Raw genomic sequence first — 24,330 nt, 5'->3', positions numbered from 1 at the left:
TCACAGAGTGCGCTATCCATCATCCTGTTAAAACCATTGCCAAAGGGGTTCTGGACAACCCCCAGGACTAGCAGCACCACGCACATATATCAGGTAGAGCGCAATATACCCTACTTTTTGAAACACCCTAGATGTGTGGCTTAACATGTAATTGGGCATTATGGTGTAAATTTTTATTGCACGCCTTTGGCCCAATCCGTGTTTCATTATGTGAATTTTGGCTCAATCCATGTGACATTATGTGAATATTGGCACAATCCATGTGGCATTATGTGAATGTTGGCACAATCCACGTGGCATTATGTGAATGTTGGCTCAATCCATGTAGCATTATGTGAATTTTGGTTCATTCCATTTGGCATCATATGTAAGGGGAAAGTATAATGGGGTCTAGTATTTTGCTGCATAATGTGTAGAAGTTGTATATGGTGTGGTACACTACACTCAAGGACATCCCTTTTCCAGAGCGCACCTTCAGCACGCGTACAACTATGCACTTCCATTTTGTTGCCAAGGTGTGCCTGTGTACTTTAAATGCCAGGGCCTATTTTTAATCCAATTCCCACCCTCTCTGCTCTCCTCTCTCTCTGCTCTCTTAACATGTACACTGGCACCACTAACACCCCCCCGCCCCCTTCCCAACCCTCTCCTATCAAGGTCCCCCCCCTGTAATTTTCTCCTGGATCAGCCCCTGCATGCTGCCAGGCAGTTCTGTGTAACCTGAGCATTGCTAAATTTTTACAGCACCTGTATGAGATATGCTCAGCTCTCACTGATTAAGGCACCTGTGAGACTCCAGTCCTTAACTTATATAAGGCAGTTTCTGGCAAACAATCCCTGACAGAATATAGGTTCACACAAGCTCCAGCGTTCCCAGTACTTGTTTGATATGATATTGGACTGTATATTATGGTATTGCTGGAAGTCACTTATCCAGCCTTTTTGATACCGGTCGTGGCACCCCATTGAATCTTTAATCCTCAAAAGGAATACCACATGTGTAGTGATTAACAGCTAACAAAGAAGTGAAGTGAGTAACAACCTGCCTGGTGTGTGATTACATGCTGCACGTTTATATCATACAAAATGGAGCAGACCATACCAGGTGGACACAGGAGAGTTCTTTAGCTTTTCTGATATAGAAGCAGAGCTTATCCTACAAGTGGCTTCATCTCAAGTACAAGAGTCATCAGTTGAGAATGAGGATCTCTATAAAGACTGGTACTTTTTGAAGGAATGAGAGATTGATTTTATGCTGCATGCATCCACCCTGGCAGACTATTATAAGGATAAGCAAATTCAGACCGCTCGGGTGGAGGTGATAGCTGGATTCCTCCATGTGATGTGCCTGCAATTTTTTTCAGAGTGGGGGGGATGTTTCCTGTGCTGGGTGATCCCTCCCGCAGCCTAGCACCGGCAGTTGTACTTTTGCAAAGGCCCAAAATACATTCAATTGCAATAATGAGTAATTTCGAGATAAATGCTAAATTCAACATTGAAAATATCAGAATTTAAATTCTGTAGACCTAGTAATGGTGCCTCATAAAATTAATGAAGTATTGCATAAGGCAATGGAAACAATTATGAATGAGCTATAAAAATAAACCTTTCGAACTAAAAATATAAATTCTAATTAAACTGAAACTTTGGACATGTAAACAAGGCTTTAAGGCAAATAATTATCTATTGAATATTCACATCAGAGCATTAGTTCACATAAGAAAGGATGAATGTCTTAAAATAGATATATTTTCAGAGCTTTTTGTCTTTATTGCTAATTTGAACTTTTATTAGATGTTAAACATGCTATTTATATAATAACCAATCAAAAATAAATGTAGTATACCAGGGCCGGATTAAGGTTTGTGGTGTCCCTGGGCAACATGGTTTGTGCCCCCCCCCCCCCCCACACACACACACTTCCCCCACCCCGGCCCGGCACGGCACAGTCCACACACACACACACACACACACAGACCCTCCGCCCCCGGACGGTACCTTACGGGGATTGGTGCTGCGCTAGGTCCCTACAGCAGATGTGAGATCAGCAGCGGGGTCCCTGCGGCAGATGGGAACTAGTGGGAACTACTAGTTCCCATCCACCACCGGGACCCCGCGGTGGACCTCGGCGGCGACCCTCGATGGCCACGTCACACCCTACACTGACTATGTTGACCTCCTTGGACAGATAACCGTAGTCTGCAGGTAGCTAGGCTTCTCCTGTAATCGTCGCATTAGAAGGAGCGAGTTAGGCCCGCTCCAACACCAATGCAACCAGGTCTTAAGTGGTGACAAGCCTACGCCGATCGTTAGAGGTAGTGCCAAGAGGAGATCTAGCTAACCGGTGCTATCTGAGCTAAACACCCTGCCTAATGGCACCAGGCCAAGGATGGGGAGTGTTTTCCAGTCACAGACACCAGACACAAATGTACCGGGGTGCATCCAACCCAAAACACGCCAAAGTAAATAATGAGTACACAATACAAAAAACGGTACCCCAAAACAAGTGTATACGCACTACTGTGGGCCTCTCCACACCTGGAAGAGCCGGACCAAGGGAAATACAAAACAACCAAGGAAACAGGGCAACTTGCCCACAAGTAAATAATGAAAGGGAAAGAACCAAGCTCCACTGGAGCACTTACGCGACCAGAAATGGACTAAGCGGCGGGACGGCTGGGAACAGTAGAAAGGACGGAACAAGACGGGAATGCTGAACGGGACAGGACCAGGACAGGACCAGGACAAGACCAGGACACGACCAGGACAAGATCAGGACTGCAGTAAGGCCAGGACGTACTGCACAAATAATATCACCAGTGGGGCTGAGCTGGGCCAGATCCCTTAAAAGGGATGCCCTTGCCAATCAGCCCCCGCTGTGAGACCAGCCCCCTGTGATTATTAATTTAATCAGGTGGCCGAGCTCACACTGCCTGGCGTTTCCCCATTGCTAAGCAACCGCCGGGCCCTTCTCCAGGTGTCGGCACTCTGCTGCAACGGCACCGCAGCAGTAGCAGTGGTGGATATGGCAGCTGCTGACATCCAAGGCTGGTGATAGTAGCAGCAGCCTCCCTCCCAAATGTAATTAGGAGCCGCTGTTGAGTAGATAGTATTAGTAGTGAGGAAGTGTTCACTAGTTCATTTGTTTTGTATGGAAATGACAGGGTATTAGAATCAGAATCAGCTTTATTGGCCGGGAATAATCACGTATACTAGGAATTTGATTTGGATTGCTATGCAACAGCCAGGTAGGTACAGTTAGACAGTGACAGTACAGATATACATAACGCATACAGGTATACGCTAGATGTACCCTGGAAATTATAGATGCAGGAAACATATACCCACCGAGCTGCACAGCGTCTAGGCAGCCATCAGCAGCGCCACTGGTCATTGCAGCTGCCAGGTAGGTAACAATATAAGCAGAGACAGTACAGTTATCATACCTGGAACACATAACTGCAGAGCTGCACAGCACTTAGGCAGCCATCAGTAGAGCCAATGGTCATTGCAGCAGCCAGGTAGGTAGTAATACAAGCAGATACAGTACAGTTATCACGCAGGAAACATATACCCGCTGAGCTGCAAAGCACCTAGGCAGCCATCAGTTGTGCCACTGGTCACCGCAACATCCAGGCAGGCAACAGTGCAAGCAGACAGTACAGTTATCTTTCAGGGAACACATACCCGCCGAGCTGCAAAGCGCCTAGGCAGCCATCAGCGGCGGCGCTGGTCACCGTAACAGCCAGATAGGTAACAGATATGCAGAGACAGTACAGATACAGTAAAGATACAGATTGCTGTGTACAAGACAAGTGAGACACAGGGGTTACATATGGACGAGTGCACAGTTCCTAGGCAGCCATTTGCGGCACCTCTTTGATCATGCTGCTCACAGCAGCAGGATGGCTCAACAGGCGGTGGCGGGGGGGGGGGGGTTGGTAAGAGTCAGTCAGTGAGGCCGGATGAGAGTCAGTGTGGCAGGGGGGGATCCGTGAGGCCTGGTCGAGATGGTGTAGCCATACCTCCTCCATGTTGAGTTTCACCCAGAGCTGGTGCAGTCTGCTGGGGGCCTGCACGTGGGGGTCCTGCTGTGCCTGGTTGACTCATGGGGTAGGGGGTCCTTCAGGCCGGTGGTATTCACCACCTCTGGGTGTCATTCCAGGGGCCCCACTGATATACCTCCTGTCCCTGCTGGGGGGTGTGCCATGTCCTGTGCTGGGTCCCTCTCACTGCATCCATCCTGTGCCGGGTCCTCTATGGCACTCCCATCCATGGAGAGAGGGAGCTGGTAATCTTTCCTCCTATGGGGGTCCCCCGGCTGAAGGTGCTGCGGGGGGGCCACAGCGCTACTCGCCTCTGGCTGGGTGTTGCTGTGTCCTGCACCCCGGGACACTCAGCGCTCGCTTGTCCAGCCTCCTCTGCTCGCTTTCTCTGCTCTCCTCCTTCTCCGCCTTCTCTGCTCTCCTCCTCGGCCACCGCCATGCAAATCCAGAGGCCGGGGATGGTGGAGCTCCATGGATGGGAGATTAGAGCTCCACATGTATGCAACCATCCCCAGCCTCCACCGGATGTTGCTTAACTAGTTAACTAATTAACTAGTGGTTATTAATCCAGAACCACCCAAAGACTTAGGTCTTTGTATAGCAGGGTACTTGTGAGTTATCCGGGCTGCCGATTTTGTCCTTAAGTTTAGTTAACTTAAGGACACCCGACCGACGCGATGCCCGCGATTTAGCCCCAAATCGGGGGCATCGCGTCGGTCGTGGCCGTTATAAGGGGCCGCGACGCGATGCCCGCGATTTCCCATAGACAGTAATGTTAAAAGACACGATGGACCCGATTTCCCATAGACAGTAATGTTAAAAGACGCGATGGACCCGATTTCCCATAGACAGCAATGTTAAAATAAAATGACAATGTGAAATTGGCCAATATGGCCATTTCACATTGGATATGTTTTAAAAAAAAAAGGTTTCATGGCCCCCCACCACTGTTAACGCCACCCCGCTATTGACGCCAACCCGAAGCGTGGCGAGCGCGCGAGGGGCGGCGGTACGCGTCCTCCGACCTTTTCATACCCTTACTATCCACGTCGGTGTGGAGTTGAGAATAGAATAGTGTGGCGAGCGCAGCGAGCCACCGAGCCCGAAGCGTGGCGAGCGCAGCGAGCCCCGTGAGGGGACGCGGATACCTTCACAGGTATCCGCGTCCCCTTGCGGGCTTCACAGGTGTCCGCGTCCCCTCGCGGGGCTCACTGCGCTCGCCACGCTTCGGGCTCGGTGGCTCGCTCCGCTCGCCACACTATTCTATTCTCAACTCCACGCCGACGTGGATAGTAGGGGTATGAAAAGGTCGGAGGACGCGTACCGCCGCCCCTCGCGGGCTCGCTGCGCTCGCCACGCTTTGGGTTGGCGTCAATAGCGGGGTGGCGTTAACGGTGGTGGGGGGCCATGAAACATTTTTTTTTAAAACATATCCAATGTGAAATGGCCATATTGGCCAATTTCACATTGTCATTTTATTTTAACATTGCTGTCTATGGGAAATCGGGTCCATCGCGTCTTTTAACATTACTGTCTATGGGAAATCGGGTCCATCGTGTCTTTTAACATTACTGTCTATGGGAAATCGCGGGCATCGCATCGCGGCCCCTTATAACGGCCACGACCGACGCGATGCCCACGATTTGGGGCGCGATGAAAAAATCGGCAGCCCGGATAACTCACAAGTACCTATAGCAGTGCATAACATTTTTTGTATCATGTATAGTATTTAACCTTTTTTAGTATACATTAAAATGGTACAAATATCTTACCATACAGAGTTTTTGGCAGGTATCCAAGGCACTTACAAGATGATAAGCCAAGAAAAGAAGTAAAAAAGCCACAATAGTGTAATATTATCAACCATATGGTGACTTCTATTTCAATTAATTGGATCAAATTTCCTTCTAACCTTTTCTCCTTTATTTGAGGAATTCTCTCAAAAGGATAAAGGAAACATCATGAATTTGAAGAAACTCAGGAGCCCGAGGTGTGCTCCCTACCACCAGTGCTGTGCCTAAACACGTGCAAAGGGGGCCGTGCGATCGAATGGGCTTATCTCCCTGAGGAGACGGGCCCCATTTTTCCCCTAACCCCTCTCAACCATAAGGCCGAAGAGGGGAAAATAGGGAACGGTGGGTCCTCTTCACCGAAGCTTAGAGAGACCCTCTTTCCTCAACCCCCGGAAGGGTTAGGACGGTGGGTCCTCCGCACCCGAAGGTTTGGAGAGACCCTCAGTGGACTTCCCTCCGCCTTGCGGCTCGGGGTCGTCCTCGGGGGGACCGCAGCTCTCCCCAAAAGGCGAGAGCTTTGGCACATTGGGGAAATGGAAGGCCCGTAAGGGTCGACCACGCTACCCCAAAAAACGTGACAAACTACAAAAAAAACAGAAAACGTGAAAGTGACGAACGTGAGAAGGAAAATAAATAAATAATAAAGAAGACCCTAGCCAGAAGGCCAGGGTGGGGGTGTGAAAAATTGTCCTACCCCATCCAAAAGGACGAGGTAAGGATGTGAAGCGCTAACCTAGAGGGAAGTGCGCAGTGCTAGTGCTCACTAGTGCATGGTGATTTTGGGATCACCCGTGCATGTTCGGCACCCCCGAGTTTCCCCGGGGGCACAGTGCAGCCTCGGACTCCAAGCAGCCGACCGATCAGCGTCCGACCAAGTGTTTCTCTGCTCCCATCATAGGGCACTTTCCAGCCCCTGGCATGGGAATGGGTACTCCACTGGGCTTTTCGACTGACTCCCTTAGGGGCTGCGACCCCCTCGGAAGAGCAATCTACTTAGTCTCAGTGTTTCTCCGATCCCAAGGTCAAGGTACTAAGCTGGGCCTTTCGTGGTCTCCCCATCAGAGGCTATGAACCTCTGGAACAGGAGCCATCTACTCAGTCCCAGCCTTTCTCCGCTCCTTGGGAATGGATAATAGACTGAGCCTTTCGCTGTCTCATCCTTCGGGGGCTACGAACCCCGTCAAGAGAGTCAAACTACTAGGCCCAGTGTTTCTCCCCCCCTCTTACCAGTGGATTTACGGAAACAACACCTCCTACCAAAGGCAGAGGTGAAGGTACTCAGCCAGACTTTTCACCACTCCCAGGCAAAAAAGAGGGGTCCCACACCCTTCACCCATCAGAGCAGCTACTCAGTCCAGCCTTTCTCTATTCTCTGCCAGAGGCCAGTCCATACCCACTGATAAGAACAGATACTACACTTGATCTTAGCCAAAGGAAACATCATGGTGCAGTATAATAACTTTAATACAAAATTAAAAACATACAGCGGCAGATAGGAAATACAGGACTCTCACCATTTAGCTTTGTCCACAAACAAATGTAGACAAAAACAGCATGTGTGGTAAACATCAAAACAGGCGTCCCCGGATGTTGAGGAATCCTCCAAAACCTTCTCTACGTTTCTCCAAATAGCCACAGGCCGACCGGATTCAATACCCTGCGGTATCTTCATCAAGGCATAAAATAGTGGCCACTGGGAAGGATATTTATACTTCCTGTCTCATTAACATAAATAAAACCTAATACCAGACATGGATTCTCTAATTGCTATTCCCATAACATATAAAGTCCGTATAATACATCAACATCCACTCCTTATTACTATGCTACAAAACGTACAGTACTGTATATGCCAAGTACAAGTTTAAGTGTAACATTGTGATGCAGGAAGGCCACGTCAACTTTGGTGTCTCTGCACCTGAACGCATTCCTAAAACTGACACATTGTATAAATTTATTCAGGACTTACCATTCATAGTGCCTTTTCCAATATGTAGCCTGTAAATGCCAGAGATCCATGCTAATTAAAAACACTCTTTGGCAGGTGGGAGGTGTGTTATTCCAAGAAGAAGAAGAAGGAGTCTCCACCTTCAAGTCGACAGGAGATGGGCCTTGTACTGCACACCCTAATTGTAAACATATGTATTCATGTGCAGGGACTTGTAGTTCCACACGTATAAAAAATAACATACAGGTACACACTCTAAATACTAAACACTGCAAATAAAATTAATTATAATCAACTCTTGAAGAGGGATAAACGTCCAGCCAACACAGCCCAACATGACAATTAATATCGATAGCTAGGCAGGATTGTGCTGAGGAGAGTATCCTTCTCTGGGCAGATGATCGCAGGAGCTGGAATACGTGGAAGCAAACACACTGCAGCAGAAAGACACAACTGTATCAGCAGAGGACAATTGAAGCACTAGCAATTAGGTATATATTTCCCAGCATACTTATACCTACTGGGAAGCGGGGATTGGCTGAGGAAGTATGACAGGGAAAATAGATCTTACATGATTGGCGCAGAAGAACATGTGACTGTAACCAACATGGCAGCCCCCATGTCAGGTTATGGCAGGAAAGTACATTTGTACACACCATGCTTGTGGTCAGGAGCAATGGAGGAGAGCTAGGACACTGCAGGACGCTAAGAACTGTCAGACAGCATGAGAAAGGAGAGATGCTGCACAGCCGCAGACTCAGCAGCGCTGGATGAACACGGTGATGATTGTGGAGTATCCGCACTGCACACAGGACGCCGACAGCACCCTGGCTGCATAAACACGTTAATGGTATGAATGTCTATTTGCTCACCCAGATTGTGACAAAATAGTTAAATAAAACATGGTCACACCAGTACAGTAAAACTTTAATTCACACTACAATCATTCACACTATATTCACCTATAGGTCCACCACAGGTCTGTCTCGTTCTCCAGTAGAATCCAACTGTATGGATCTATGGAAGGAAATTATACTAACCAAGGCCTCCGGCGAAGATTGGTCTGCTTCGCATCCTGGGACAGGTAAAATAAAAAAACAACATTACACATACCAAGATGGACTGAGAGTACCGTGTAACATTTACATTCTCTGCTCCCCTCCCCTCCCCTGGTAGTGCGTGATTGGCTGCTCATCAGCCTATCAGGAGTCAGTAGTGACTCAGAGTGGTAGGATCTGAAGATAGACTTTTTAATTGTCTTGCAGGATGCCCCAATGGCCTTTGAGCTATAGATTTGAACCATATTGGGATGTGTGCACAACACGGGGAGGGAAATGTATGTCATTAGGCTCCATGAATATACAGGTGGTCTGTTATGTTCACTTTCAAATTCTAAGTGTGGTTTTAGGTTACCCAGGATCTTGTCCTGATGTCTATATGATATTCCCATCAGCCCAATGGGAGAAGTCAGAAGATGGACACAACTGTTGTCTCTTCCTCCAGGGAAGCTAAGTGGTATTGGACTGTTGGGTCATCCTGTTTCCAGCTTTCATGGAGCTCTTCTGCTTTTTTGGATTTGAGAACCCACTTCATACCTTACAGGTGTCAATATTTCACATATGCAAAACTTGATTTGTGTTTAGCACGTTTTGGCAACAGCAAACCTACATGGCATCATGTAACACAGGATATTACATGCTGTGAGTTGTGAGTCTCAGAACACCCATATCCACCCATTTACCAAGCAAAAGTAGGTGGTCAGAATGGCTGATGATGCATTTCCCACTGTATTCCAGTATTGTGCAGGAAGGGCTGGATCCATTATGAACCAATAATGTCATCATGCCCACAAGCCCACTCATATTCCCATGACAAGCCAACCAGCTGAACTGAGGAGACAGCCAGGAAGTCAGCAAGTACTGTATGAGGAAATCTACTGTCTGACAGGGGCAAGCTCACTATTGATCTCAACTGTGCTTATGAGGGTGAAACAGGAGCATGAGCGATGGATCATATGTTGGTAAATTGCACAAAGGCATTAGGATTACACTAAATTGAAAAACATACAGGCAACTAAAACCTACAAAGCTCAATAAGCATACTGTACTACAGCATTGGTGCATACATTTTGTGTAAAAACTTCTACTTGTTATACAATATATTCCACCTATGAAAGGTACCATGGGATGTAGTTATATTAGGCACACTAAGTAGGATTACCCTGCATCGAACAGTTCATGCCCAGTAAAGATTACACAAAATTGGCGGTTACAGCATCCTAGCACTAGGGGCGGTGTCCCAACATAATCATCATATCCATGTAATTCTTATTCTATCCATGAGGCCTCATCATCCAGGTAAGGCAGTCATGTTGGGTGCACTATGAAGCTTATGCTGTGGGAAATAAGCTGTACATGGACCGAGTCACATAATGGACTATGTGTAATATCATCAAGTCTATTTGATAAGGTCCACATTTAGTACATCCTGCCTACAGACTAACTATCTGAGGTAGCCACAGGGCTGGCGCCACCACTAGGCAACTCTAGGCATTTGCCTAGGGCGCAGGCCACTGGAGGACGGCAGTTTGCAGCCAGTCCCCCCCAAAATGGAGGTGAGTTGCTGGCACACCTCCCCCCCAGCCGGATCGGAGCCGGATCGGAGCCCCCCCCCCCCCCCCCCACACACACACCCTGTGGAATGATGCAGAAGCCTGCCGCCTCAGATACCGGCACTCCCTGGCCGGCTCAGAGCTCCCCCCCAGCTGGGGTGCTCCAGCACTGGGTAGCCATCTGGGGCACACTTCGTAGATTGCTTTTGGTGGAGTACAACCAGTGGAGGTACAGCATACTGGTAGCATACAGTGTGGATGATAGTACGAGGTAAAAAACAAGATGAAGAAACAGGGAACAGCAAAGAAATACATAGGCCCTTATTCTGGTTCACTCGCAAAGGCAAATTCCTTCTCAAATGGACAAAACCATGTGCACTGCAGGGGGGGGGGCAGATGTAACTTGTGCAGATAGAAGAAGATTTGGGTGGGGTTTTGCTTCAAAGTGAGATCTATGTTGCAGTGTAAAAATAATGCAGCCAGTATTTATCCTGCACAGAAACAAAATAACTCTCCCAAATCGAACTCTCTCTAAACATGTTACATCTGCCCCACTTGCAGTGCACATGGCTTTGCCCATTTTGAGAACAAATTTGTACTGCGATCAGATCTGAATAAGGGCCATAGTACTGTGAGCATATATCTCTGAACAATTATCTAAAGCACATTAAAGTAATATATATGTGTACATTGAAATACCTTAATAGCTATGGACTTCATGTTGTACAAGTGCTGGAAATACAGATATCATTAAATTTATTGCTTAATAGCAACAGAAGAAATAATCTAGGAAAAAATTGATTTATTTTATATTTGCTTAAAGATGAAAAATGGGGAAACAGACACTTTAAAGTAAATTATTTGGCAGTTATACAGATAAACAAATCACTTTTCCAAATTGCTTCTTTAGGGAATTAGTGCTTCTGGAAATGAAATATACACAGATTATTATAAAAAAGAGCTTCCCGTTGGGATAGCAACAGTATTTACAAGAGAAGATGTGCCTAGCCGGACCTCTAATTGCTGTTCATTATCTCATATTGATTTAATTAGTTGCTGAACTCAGGTTTAAATTGCCTGCTGTCCTCAGTAGGGACTGAGGAATAAGGGTTTGTGAATTAAACAAGTGGGGTAGCAAAATGAGACCCCATGGTGAGAAACAAAAGGGTCATCTAACAGGGCATCATTAGCGTTGTTGAATGTGGGAGGGTAGGACCAGAGAGATACCCTCCTGGGCTTTTAAAATTATTTTTAAGCATGTTGGCTGAGAAAAAGCTAATTAACTAAAGTAATTATAGTGAGTATCTTCATAAAACAGAATTAGAGTGTTGCTGTGAGAGCACAGTAAGATATATTGTCTATAATGAGCAGGATAAAAAAATATAGTTCAGAGGAAAGATAAATTAATAAATGAGCTCAATTTATACACACAATACCTTACTGTTGAGTACATACATGCAACAGAATGTATGCAGGAATTAAATTTTCTGTTATGTCTTAACCAAATGTTTGCATCTAAGCCAATTTTGTCAAGAAAAAGGTTATTAACATTTTAGATTAGTATCCATTTGGGACTAATTGTTTTATGCATTAATTGCTAGTGAATAATGAGGAAGTCAACGATCTTGCTTAAAAGGTTGAGAACTAATTGGTGCTGGAAGACAATTATGTCCATAGAACAGCATGAGTAGCATGCAAAGATTTAGGTCAATTTAAAGACTGGATTTATGACACATAAGTAGTGATTAAATCCAGTCCATGGTGGCATCATTGTATAGCCTGATTGGGATATAAACAGGCAATCCTGGGGCAATTATACTGATTAAATATTGTTTATTCAATTCTAATTCTTTTAATTCTTATATAAATATTAGGTACTTGTGTATTATCACGGCGCCCATCGCATTGCATACCATAAGGCTTAATATGGTATGCAATGAGATGAGATGTGCTGCGATGGGACCCGATCTTATACAATTTAAAATTGTATACCATTGTATATGGCATACAATGAGATGAGATGAGATTTTCAATTGTCTAAGCACACTAAGGCTGGTTTCACACACTCCTGCTCTTGCCGGACGGTGAAATCCTGCACGGCCAGGGAGCCGTGCCGCACACATTAGTTGTGAATGGACACTATTGTGTCCATTCACATGGGACGGCCACGACCCGGCCCCGCACGGTTGCAGCCGGATCCCGCCATTGGAAGGGACGGCTGCCGGGCTGTGGCCATCCCTTCCATGATGAACTAGTGTGTGCGGCACGGCTCCCTGGCCGTGCGGGATTTCACCATCCGGCAAGAGCCGGAGTGTGTGAAACCAGCCTAATGGTTGCTTTCAATGGTAATTTGCCCCCATATAAGTTTTTAAATGTATAATCACCCTAATGGGTGCTTACAATGTTAAATGCACCCCCACGCCACCCCCACTATCAATGCCAACCCGAAGCGCAGCGAGCGTAGCGAGCCTGCGTGGGGCGGCGGTATGCGTCCGCCGACCTTTTCATACCCCCACTATCCATATCTGCGTGGAGTTGATTTTATATAGTGTGGCGAGCGCAGCGAGCCACCGAACCCGAAGCTTCATAAATTTTTCTGTTGGTTACAACAAAACCACCAGTGTTTTTAATGAGTATTCACTTTTATGCTAACAGATCATAGAAATGTTTACATTTCAGTCCTTTTGTGTATGTAATCTTCCCTCAATTTCGTTTAATTTTCGATACAGGACCAAATGACAGTGACAGGTACATACAGTAGGTTAAGGCAGTGGTTACCAAATGTGTGCCGTGGCACCCTGGGGGCCATCGGAATCCCCGGTCCTAAGGATGAATTGCAAATCAATGAAATCAAGCCAAGATCAAATCAGTATACAGTATAGAAAGTTAATACATGCATGTTTTATATGAACTGTAAGCAATATGCTTTTACCTATATAATGCTAATAGGTTTTTAGCATACAAATTCACTCACAATAATTGTTTTACTATCCAGTGGCCAATGTATCTCCTACTACAGCTTCAGGATCTCTGCGTAAACTGAACTCAACATCTCAAGTACAGTATTTACTAATGTGACCATAAGATCAGTCTGCAAAATGGAATTGCATGCACTCTATGTCAGCCAGAGTGTCTTCATGCTAAAAAGTATCTGCAATAGGTGAAGGTGCAAAGTTCCTTGACTGAGTAGAAGAGGGTTATGGTATATCAGATCTACAATGCCTAGGTCTACAGTCATATGGTTGACTGTCAAAAGGTTGACAGGGTCAAGAGGTCTACAGCATGGGTCCTCAAACTGCGGCCCTCCAGATGTTGTGAAACTACAAATCCCAGCATGCCTTGCCACAGTTTTGCTATAAGGGAGTGTTAAAACTGTGGCAAGGCATGCTGGGATTTGTAGTTTCACAACATCTGGAGGGCCGCAGTTTGAGGACCCATGGTCTACAGGCTTAAAAGGTCAACAGTCCAAAGGTCGACATGGAAAAAGTTGACATGAGTTTTTCATGTTCTTTGGTGTCTGTGTCAGTATGGACAAAATCTAAGTGTACCCCGCCCCCTCGCCATGCTTCTGGCTCGGTGCCTCACTGTGCTTGGCACACTATTATGTTCTCCCTGCACGCCACAGTGAATGGTAGGGTATAAAATACCATCTGTCGGCACATGTCGGCTCAAAAATTTGTACAAAAACTCATGTTGACCTTTTCCATGTCGACCTTTTTACTGTTGACATTTTGACCCTATCAACCTTTTGACCCTGTCAACCTTTTGACCCTGCCAACCTTTTGACCCTGTCTAATTCTCGGTATAAGGTTCACACTCTGCTTTATTGATCCTTTTAAAATCTTTGAGGTGCTAAATTCAATAACTTCCCATTTCAAATTTCTGTCTTTGGCTGTATAATGTTTTTCATTTTAAAACCCTCATCAAAAAACATTATTTATCTTAAAGTTAATCTGCTTTTTTGATGGTGAAAAGGTAAAGGTTGTGTTCTTGAGAAGCATTCCTTGATTTAGCAATCTTTAAAAAAAAAAAAAAAAAAAACAATACCCCAAACAATTAATTGTTGCCCAGTGTGAATCTCAAAGAGGGAAAAATAGCATATTCAGTCCACTTATTGGATTTAAAGTCCCAATGCACTCGTTAATGGTACTGTACTCCAGCCTCTCACATTCCAGATGCTATTGTATCTTTTCTATGATGTCTTTGGTATTTAGTGACTTTGAGGTGTACTGTACGAACCTTGACTTTGTGCAGTGCAGTATAATATCCTATTTGGTAGAAAATCATGGGTATCTTTGATCTACTACACTGTATGTTTTTATTTTTATTTGGTGGTATGTATCTGCTGATTGGCGTCATACATTATATTAATGGTAACGTTTGTCAATGCAATGTAATTTCCATATATTTTGCATAACCTTCTTCTAATTTGGCTATTCATATCATACTTTTATTGTGATCTGTTTCAGAAGTATAATTCTTTGTTTTGCTTTGCTTACGTAAGTATGTATTTTTTTTCCTAGTAAAAGTTCAATAAATATTATTTCATTCAAAAAATCAAATCCTTTTTAGTGAATATATTAATAATTAGGCACATATATTCAGATTTTGAAACAATTATAAAATTGCCATAAGTTTAGCACACATACTGCACCAAAAGCACAATTACAAGAAAACATGAATTATTCAAACTAAAAGTAATTACATAAATATAAAAAAAATGAAAATAGATCCCAGGCTCCTCATTGAATGCTGTGTTAGATATTGGGTCAAACTTATCTAATTGGATCATAGAGAAGTGGTGGTGGATCACAGGATGGGTAGTGGGAGCCACTAGAAAGTAAGAGGCCTTATCTAGTTCTTTCTCATATGTCTGTAGTAAACTAGTATTCAAAAACTAGAACTGCCAGGAGAAAACTGCTCCACAGGAATAGCAGTACAATATGATACTGGTCTCACAGGATCACAGGATCCAATATTGTGTATACATGTTACATATGCCCCACCTGCAGTGCACATGGTTTCGCCCATTTTGAGAACAAATTTGAACTGCAATCAGATCTGAATAAGTGCGATTTTGGGTATTTTTTTCTTGCAATTTTGACTACATATTCAAAAATCAAAAATTTACACTGGAGAGCAGCGCCCTTAAACCACAATGATTGACACAATTGGTAATAAAAAAAAGGTTTATAAGACATAAAATTGATAAAATACAATACAATGAATAACAATTAATTGATTGATTAGCTCGCTCCTGAACATTACTTTACATAAATATGAATATGAATGGAGGGAATATTACCAGCAATAAATATTTGGGTCACCGTCCATGGAAATGGGGAAGGGGTGGGGGGAACACAGGTCCTCTCTATTGACACGGTCCTTGATGTTATGCCGCTGGAGGAATCTGTGAGGAGTCCAACTTTGAGTTTTCCCGACAGCCCGATATCCTCTCTGGTGTTACGGCGTCTCTCACAGGCCGCTGGAGGAATGGCAATGGGGCAGATGATGGAAGTTGTTACTCCTGAAGTCCAAATAGACCTCTGAGGGTTCGTGGTGTCCCCCTCAGACCACTGGGGGTGGTGGGACAAAGGATGGAGGTGGATGTCACAGTGGAAGTGTCCCAAAAGTTGGTGGGATCCAAGAGAGTCCAAGGTGGTGAATGGGGGGAGACTCCAATGAATTTGGAGAGGTCTCCTTGTTGGAAGTGATAGCAAACAGTGACCCAGCAGGGTATTCTCAAATGGAGCGTTCTGTCCAGGAGTGGAGAAACACCTGACGCGTTTCACTACTGGCTGTAGCTTTATCAAAGGTGAAGATAAAGATAAAGTTCAATAAATATTATTTCATTCAAAAAATCAAATCCTTTTTAGTGAATATATTAATAATTAGGCACTTATATTCAGATTTTGAAACAATTATAAAATTGCCATAAGTTTAGCACACATACTGCACCAAAAGCACAATTACAAGAAAACATGAATTATTCAAACTAAAAGTAATTACATAAATATAAAAAAAATGAAAATAGATCCCAGGCTCCTCATTGAATGCTGTGTTAGATATTGGGTCAAACTTATCTAATTGGATCATAGAGAAGTGGTGGTGGATCACAGGATGGGTAGTGGGAGCCACTAGAAAGTAAGAGGCCTTATCTAGTTCTTTCTCATATGTCTGTAGTAAACTAGTATTTAAAAACTAGAACTGCCAGGGGAAAACTGCTCCACAGGAATAGCAGTACAATATGATACTGGTCTCACAGGATCACAGGATCCAATATTGTGTATACATGTTACATATGCCCCACCTGCAGTGCACATGGTTTCGCCCATTTTGAGAACAAATTTGAACTGCAATCAGATCTGAATAAGTGCGATTTGGGGTATTTTTTTCTTGCAATTTTGACTACATATTCAAAAATCAATATTGGCCGGTGTATACACACTTATACTGTACAGTATTGTTAAATACTAGTTGTCCATGGTCTTTAATTGTAGGATAAACTCTAATGTTGGTCATTGCAGATTTACATATAGGGAGCTAGCTTCGTAGGAGATAACCTTTGTTGGACTGTTACTTTTAATGCATTTATATCTTAGGTTTTCCTACTTTAGGGTGTATTCAATGCTGAGGGCGAGTGGTGACAGCGAGCAGTTCTGCCTGCTCGCTGTTACTGCTCGCCCCATCAGTATTCAACTGACCCTCTGCATACGCCAATTCCCCCTTGCTCCATTTTTGGAGTAAGGGGGAATCGGCATATTTTGCAGCAGAAGCAGCGAGACTCATGGCTAAATGCAGTGGGCTCCCTGCATTAGCCACGAGCCTCGCTGTTTGGGTGAATCCTCGCTGTCCTGTGACAGCGAGGATTCCCCAGTAACGTTGAATACAGAGAGCGGCCAGCGCGGAGGTTAAACAGTGAGGATCATTGGTTTTCTGCAATCCCTGCCGTTTAACCCCCTCGACGGCTGCTCTTACCTGCATTGAATACTGCCCTTTATGTTGAATCTATTTTATTATATGTCAAAAATATGACATATGTTTATGAATACAATATGAATACAATTGATAGTGGTTCTCTCTGAACCACTATCAATTGTATTCAAAATTAAATAAGGTCTACGGATTAAACTTACTAAAGTCTCTGAAGATGAAAAGAGAAGATGTTCCCCATAGCAACCAATCAGAAACTTTATATCATTTTCTAGGGTGCAATAGAGAAATGATAGACATAATCTGATTACTAATGGTAGTATCACCTATTTTTATTTCTAGAAGCTTTAGTAAATGTACCACTGCATCTTAAAACTTTATCAACATAGTAAAAAATATAAAAACCTCTGGTTATCTCAAAAAACTTACATTACCTTGTAATTGTTTTCTTTTAAAACTGGCTGCAATTTGTTTTCGTACCAAAAAATTTGTATATCTTCCCTTTTTAAGATCAAGTTATTATTGAATTACAAATTAGATCATAATAAGTTTTATTAGCATGGCAGTCAGTATAAACAAATAATGGCTGAACTAGTGGGGTGTGGTATGGCGCTCTGACAGGGGGATCCCGACGGTCAGTTTCCTGACGTCGGAATCCCGACTGCCGATGCTTCGACAGGGGGGCGAGCGCAAAGAAGCCCCTTGCTGGCTCGCTGCACTCGCCACACTGTGGACTCAGTGGCTCGCTACGCTCGTCACAGGTTCTATTCTCCCTCTATGGAGGTCATGGACCCCCACAAGGGAGAATAGCTCCTGTGAGTCAGGATCCCCCCTGTTGGAACACCGGCAGTTGGGATCCCGACATCGGGATACTGACTGTCGGGATCTACCCTGTCGGAGCATCATCCGGCACCTGAAGTGCTATGTAGCTATGCTGTAAGGAATTGTCCAAGCTTAAAAATGTGGACCTGGGGCCCTATGTAATAGGGGGACAAATGTAATAGGGTGTGAGAATCAGAATGTGAGAGATTTTGGGAGAGTTTTCCAATTTATTTAAAGCGCCATAATTTACATAGTAAAATTAACCTGTTTTTTTTTTCAGTGTAAATGATTGCCTCTTTAAAAAAAAAGGAAAATGCTCCCAAAATCTCTCACTTTCTGATTCTCACACCATATTACATTTGGCCGCAGGTCTTTGATCTATTGCACACACGTTCCTATTCACAGATACATTTGCTGCATTGCATTTAAGATCAGTGAGAACCCAACTGTAGTAACACAAACAGATTGTACAGATTGACAAATTGACTTACAATCTAAAAGTGAATCTGAAGTTTTTCCTTATAGAAAAGTATGTTTATTCTGCATTGTTGTTTGCGATAATTGTTAAATTGTTTGTTTTATTTATTTATAAAAGGAGAAACTACATAGAACAGTAAATAATCTAATTTTCAGAAGTGAAGAATGTTGAGTTATAGCTGAGGATAATTTAATTTCATTTGCTAGATTATGATACGTTTAGGTTGGGAATGCTGATTACTGAGATGTAGTTAACTTAATTTTCCAAATTGCGTTATTTAGAGAATCTTGATTGGTTGTTAAGAAGGATTTAGTGTGTCTTAATTGTGTTACACTGAGAGCAATGAGTGGCTGATGAAAAGGTATGTGTAGAATACAAATTCCTAAAGATAAATAAAATACTTCTGCTGCCAAGAGGAAGCTGGAAAAAAAGCATTGTACAGTGGGTGAAATTTAATAGTACGAGAGATTCAGAAAGTGAGAGATTTGGTAAGAAATCTCTAGTTCTTTTTAAAGCGGCAAGCATTTACAAACTGGTTTTGCAGTGTAAATGATTGCCGCTTTAAAAAACCTGGAGATTTCTTACCAAATCTCTCACTTTCTGAATCTCTCATGCAGTGGCGTAACTATATAATTTGCGCCCCCCCGCCAAACTTTTTCGGCGCCCCCCCCTCCCCTCCCCCCCCATACCCATACCTGACAGAGCGCTGCTCCAGTCTCCGCTGCGCTGCTGCCCGGCCGCATCTGTGGTCACTGTCCCGTCACTCGCTCCCGGCGCCGGCTCCTGCTGATAATGAAAAGAGACTCTTAGAAAATGGCTGCCAAAACTGTCTGCAATACGGGGGCAGCCATTTTCTAAGTGTCACTTTTCATTATCAGCAGGAGCCGGCGCCGGGAGCGAGTGACGGGACAGTGACCGAAGATGCGGCCGGGCAGCAGCGCAGCGGGTAACTATAGCACCACAGCCCCCCCAGCGCCCATAGTTACTCTGCGCCTCCCCGCCATGGCGGGGGCTGCGGTGGCCTAGTTACGCCACTGCTCTCATGCTATTAAATTTCACCCAGAATGTCTCTGTGCAGCTTTTGGGATTTAGAAGTGTCCTAAGATTAATCACTTGTTAATTTGCAAGGGAAATATGTTTATTTGTAAAGGTCTTTCAAAAACTGCCACATTGTTTAACTAAAAATGCATGCAATGTGCTTGGTTAATTTATACATGCAGAAATGATTAAACTTTTATGTTCAATTTGTTTCAGTGCAAGTTCTGTAAACCTGTGCAGGTACTGTATACCTATTTTCTACAGTATAAGGGGTAGGTTTGCTAAAGCTTCTATAAATTAAAAGGGGTATGTTGCCCATAGCAAGCAATCAGATTCTGTACATTATTTCTCTGTTGCATCCTAGAAAATGATAGACAGAATCTGATTAGTTACTATGGGCATCATCAGATATTTTTCTAAAGCTTTTAGAAGCACACAACACAGTGCCTCACAGTACTGCAGCCAGGGCAAGCGACAGGGAGGTCAAAGGGGACACTTGTACCAGGCCCCAACCTTGTAAGGGGCCCCAAGGCTCTGAGGGGCTCAGGGGATGTAAGCATGGCTGCTGCCCTAGCAATAGTTTATAAAGGTGCTGCCTGCCCACCTGGCTTCCTGGAAGGAAACTTACATGGACCCCAATCCAGTATTCCCCCTCAGTCTGGTAACCTGTCTGGTCGACTACCAGTACAAATGCGTTACGTGACATCACACAACAGAGTGAACCATACGATGCACAATGCTGCGCCCTCCCATCTGCCCTGCCATATTATATTGCATAGTGAATATCAATTATCATTTATTTCTAATTATAAAAACACATTCAATGTAATAAAAATCTTGGTGTGCCATTGGGGGGCCCCAGAGATATCAGTGTACCGGGCCCCAAGATTTCTGTTGCTGGCCCTGACTGCAGCCCACAGCCCTGCAATGACAGTCACATAAGTGATGCAGCTCACAGGCATAAACCATACTTGTCTACTTGCTGGCTGCCCTCTCCGGGAGAAGGCAGCCAGCTCAGTGAGACAGTGGAGCTGGGCTGCTGCTGGGAGTGGAAAGGGGCGGGCGTGGAAAGAGCCACCAAAGGGAGATGGCTTTGTAGGCATGTCCAAAGCAGATAAGTCATTTAACCATGCCCCCGCCGTGTAATGCCGGTATTTCATGCATTTGACCCATGGACCCCCGTCGAGAAGGCGGGTCGTGAAAGTCAGACAGCTCTCCAGGAGGGTTGTCCCCCGATTTTCGGGACCCTCCCGGCCATTCTGGGAGGGTAGGCAACCCTGGCCTAAACTGACAGTCTGACACAGTCACAGCAGTACTGCACCCCACAGCTTTTTACTGGAAGTCTGACACAGTAATACAACTTTCAGAGCGCAAATGCAAGGTCACACCGGGAATTTGAAGCGGTTCAGTCCCGGTGTGACCCTGCATTTGTGGTCTGTTCACATCGCATCTGCAAACCGCCAATATTGGCAGTTCACTGACATCATGTGGGGGCGCGGTGGAGTGGCGGTGCATCATTCATAGTGTGAACGGGAAACGGGTCACTCTACACTGCACAGCAACAGGGCTAGAACACTGCTTTTTACCCAGTTCGGATTGCCAAGTTGCTACCTGTTAGCTGTAACCCGTAACCCCTTTCACATAACACTAATTACTGGGTCGAACTGGAAAGAAACCAGCTTGTACCCGGTATTTAGGTGCGATGTGAAAGGGGTATAACAGTAACCCCCAGCCCTTAACTGACATAGACATAGCAATGCTGTACCCGACAGTCCTCCACTGAGAGTCTGAGTATGTACAGTATGCTCATATCAAATGTTGGAGTTTTCTTGGCAAACTATACATTTACAGGAAGTGCAACATTTTATGCAACTCTATATGTGCATTATGTATTTTGTTTTGGATTGATACTGTAGTTTGCAATTAAACATACATAAAGGCAAATTAAGTATTACTGCATATAATGCTTTATATTGATTCTGAATAATTTAACAGCCCATTCGGAATGTTTATACTATCCCATATGGTGCACAGGTATATTGTTTTGCACACATCTTATGGTGCACACATGAAGACTGTATGTAAGTTGAGAAATGGTGGGGAAAGTTACAGTACAACGATAATATGGTCTATACAAAAAGAGAAGAAAATATCTTCAAAGAGAAATTTCTCAATAATGTTTACAGGATTGGTTTTAAACAGCTGTAAAACAGCAGTAGAAAACATTTAATGTGTGCTTGTTGGGCACATGGGAACTGTTTGACAATTTTTTTATTGTGCTAAAATTCCATGGCCTGGCTGTGGCCCTCACACTAATCTGTACTGTATTTCTTTTACGCTTTAGCACAATACAACAGAGGTGATATCTAGACATTCATTGGATCCCTGCTCCAAAGGAGCCTGAAACTAGAGTTACTGGCACTAGGTTTTATATCACTTATTTATGAGTGTATTTACACATATGTTTTTAAGAGACTGTCAGCATTACCATAGCAATTACTGTTTATTGTCATTCATTACTATAGGAGTTACTGTTTATTGCCATTCACTGGCACTCCCAGATGAACACTGCTGAGGTACTGTACAGTATTGTATATATTGGTGTTCACTGCAGCTTGTCAGATGTGTGTCACTTGGTTAGTTAGCTAATAAGCAGTCCAGAGTAATGATCAGTAGTACATGCAATTTCTATCAAATTACAATATAGTTTAAGAAAACTCAACTCCAAATATTGCATTTTCTATAAAAGAAAAATGGGTACTTATGTAATATCTGGGCTCCCGTTTTTCTTATGAGACCGCGTCACCTCACGGGGCTCGCTGCGCTTGCCATGCTTCGGGCACGGTGGCTCGCTGCGCTCGCCACACTATATAGAATCAACTCCATGCGTAGTTGGATAGTAGGGGTATGAAAAAATGGGGTGCATTTAACATGGGAGCCCAGATAATACATAAGTACCGAAAAATGTCATACTGGTTTTTTTGGGGGCGAATAACTTTATTCAGTGATCAGAATAAATTTAACTGCTGGTATCCTATATCTTCTGATGAATATTTAAATAAAATATATACTATAACATCATATAATATAATAATCTTGAATTTCATTTAAAAAATGATGGAAAAACATAATTAGAATCACAATGCTAACCTATATAATACGTATTAAATAATTTTACCACAGCTTTTTTTTTTTTTACTGAGAATTTTTACCTTGCAAAAGAATCTGTACTTTAGACGTGTATTTTATGTACGCGTGTAACAAAAATAAATTGCTATAATAAATTGTTCAATCGTCATCTGTTTTATTTATGTATTCATGAAGTGTTTGGATTTGTTTATGTATTAAGAGCACATGGCCTTTACATTTCACCAGTGCAGTGATGCAACTGAATTCAGAATGAGCTGTTGTCAGTTAGGTGACAAGACTTTTATACTCATCTACCTAGAGCAGTGCAGGTCAGCAGAATAATAAACACCCACCTTGCTACTTCAGATGGTTTAAAAATCAAACAAGATCGTATGAATAATGTAGTAAGAATATTCTTTATTTCTGCCTCTTTCTGCCCTTCAAATCCTCAGAGGATGAGTGAGACTGCTTGTCTGCCTCATTAACGATTATTCAGGCATTTGATTCTTAGAACAATGAGCATGCTCACCAGACTTATTCTCACCTATTTGCATTCTAAAAGAGACCCTCATAAAGCAAGAAGTGAAGTTTTGAATGGCTATGCAATTTTAATACTCTGATATGCATTCAATCTCTTATGAATGGGAGTATATCATTTAAAGATGACTGATGGTTCGTAAGGGTCACTGCCCTGAAATGAGCCCGGTATCTTAACAGTGCCTTGAGTGACATGTCAGAGCTACAGTATATTGTTTTTAAGTCTCATTTAAGTCACTATATATACACAAATACCAAGATAAGAGTATCAGATGCATTCATGTTTTGAATTATAGTACAAATGAAGTGTTAAAATAACATATTTAAGTGAAGCCTTTGACTAATATACAGTAACAGTTTTTAACAAAAGCTTTATTTGTCAGCATTTTCATTTCAATGTATTGTACTATATTCCCAGAAGCATACACATAATTGCTAGTATGGCTAAAAATGCATGGCTATGCAATGCTAGGTACTGGTAACTGTATTAAGTATTCTGGAAATATTTAACATGATGGAGGCACAAATAGAAAAAAAGAAAGGGAACGAGGGTTAAAGGATAGGGTGGATCTTTATAGTACACAAAATCTGGTCTGTGACTATAAGCCCTATACACAGTAACCAATATGCTCCGTGAGCTATATTGAGCTATATTTTTCCGGTGAATTCCCAAGCAAAGGATATTGAGTGTAGACACTTGGGGCCTTATTTTGGTTCATTCTTTCTGACAAAATCCTTCTTAGATGGACAAAACCATGTGCACTGCAGGGGGGGGCAGATGTAACATGTGCAGAGAGAATTAGATTTGGGTGAGTAATTTTGTTTCTGTGCAGGGAAAATACTGGCTGCTTTATTTTTACACTGCAATATAGATCTCACTTTGAAGTAAAACCCCACCCAAATCTAATTCTCTCTGCACATGTTACATCTGCCCCACCTGCAGTGCACATGGTTTTGCCCATCTAAGAAGGATTTTGTCAGAAAGAATGAACCAA

This window comes from Crinia signifera, chromosome 1 (assembly GCF_055691185.1).
Source record: "Crinia signifera chromosome 1, ASM5569118v1, whole genome shotgun sequence".
Classification (NCBI taxonomy): Eukaryota; Metazoa; Chordata; class Amphibia; order Anura; family Myobatrachidae; genus Crinia; species Crinia signifera.
This window is presented reverse-complemented; position numbering follows the sequence as displayed.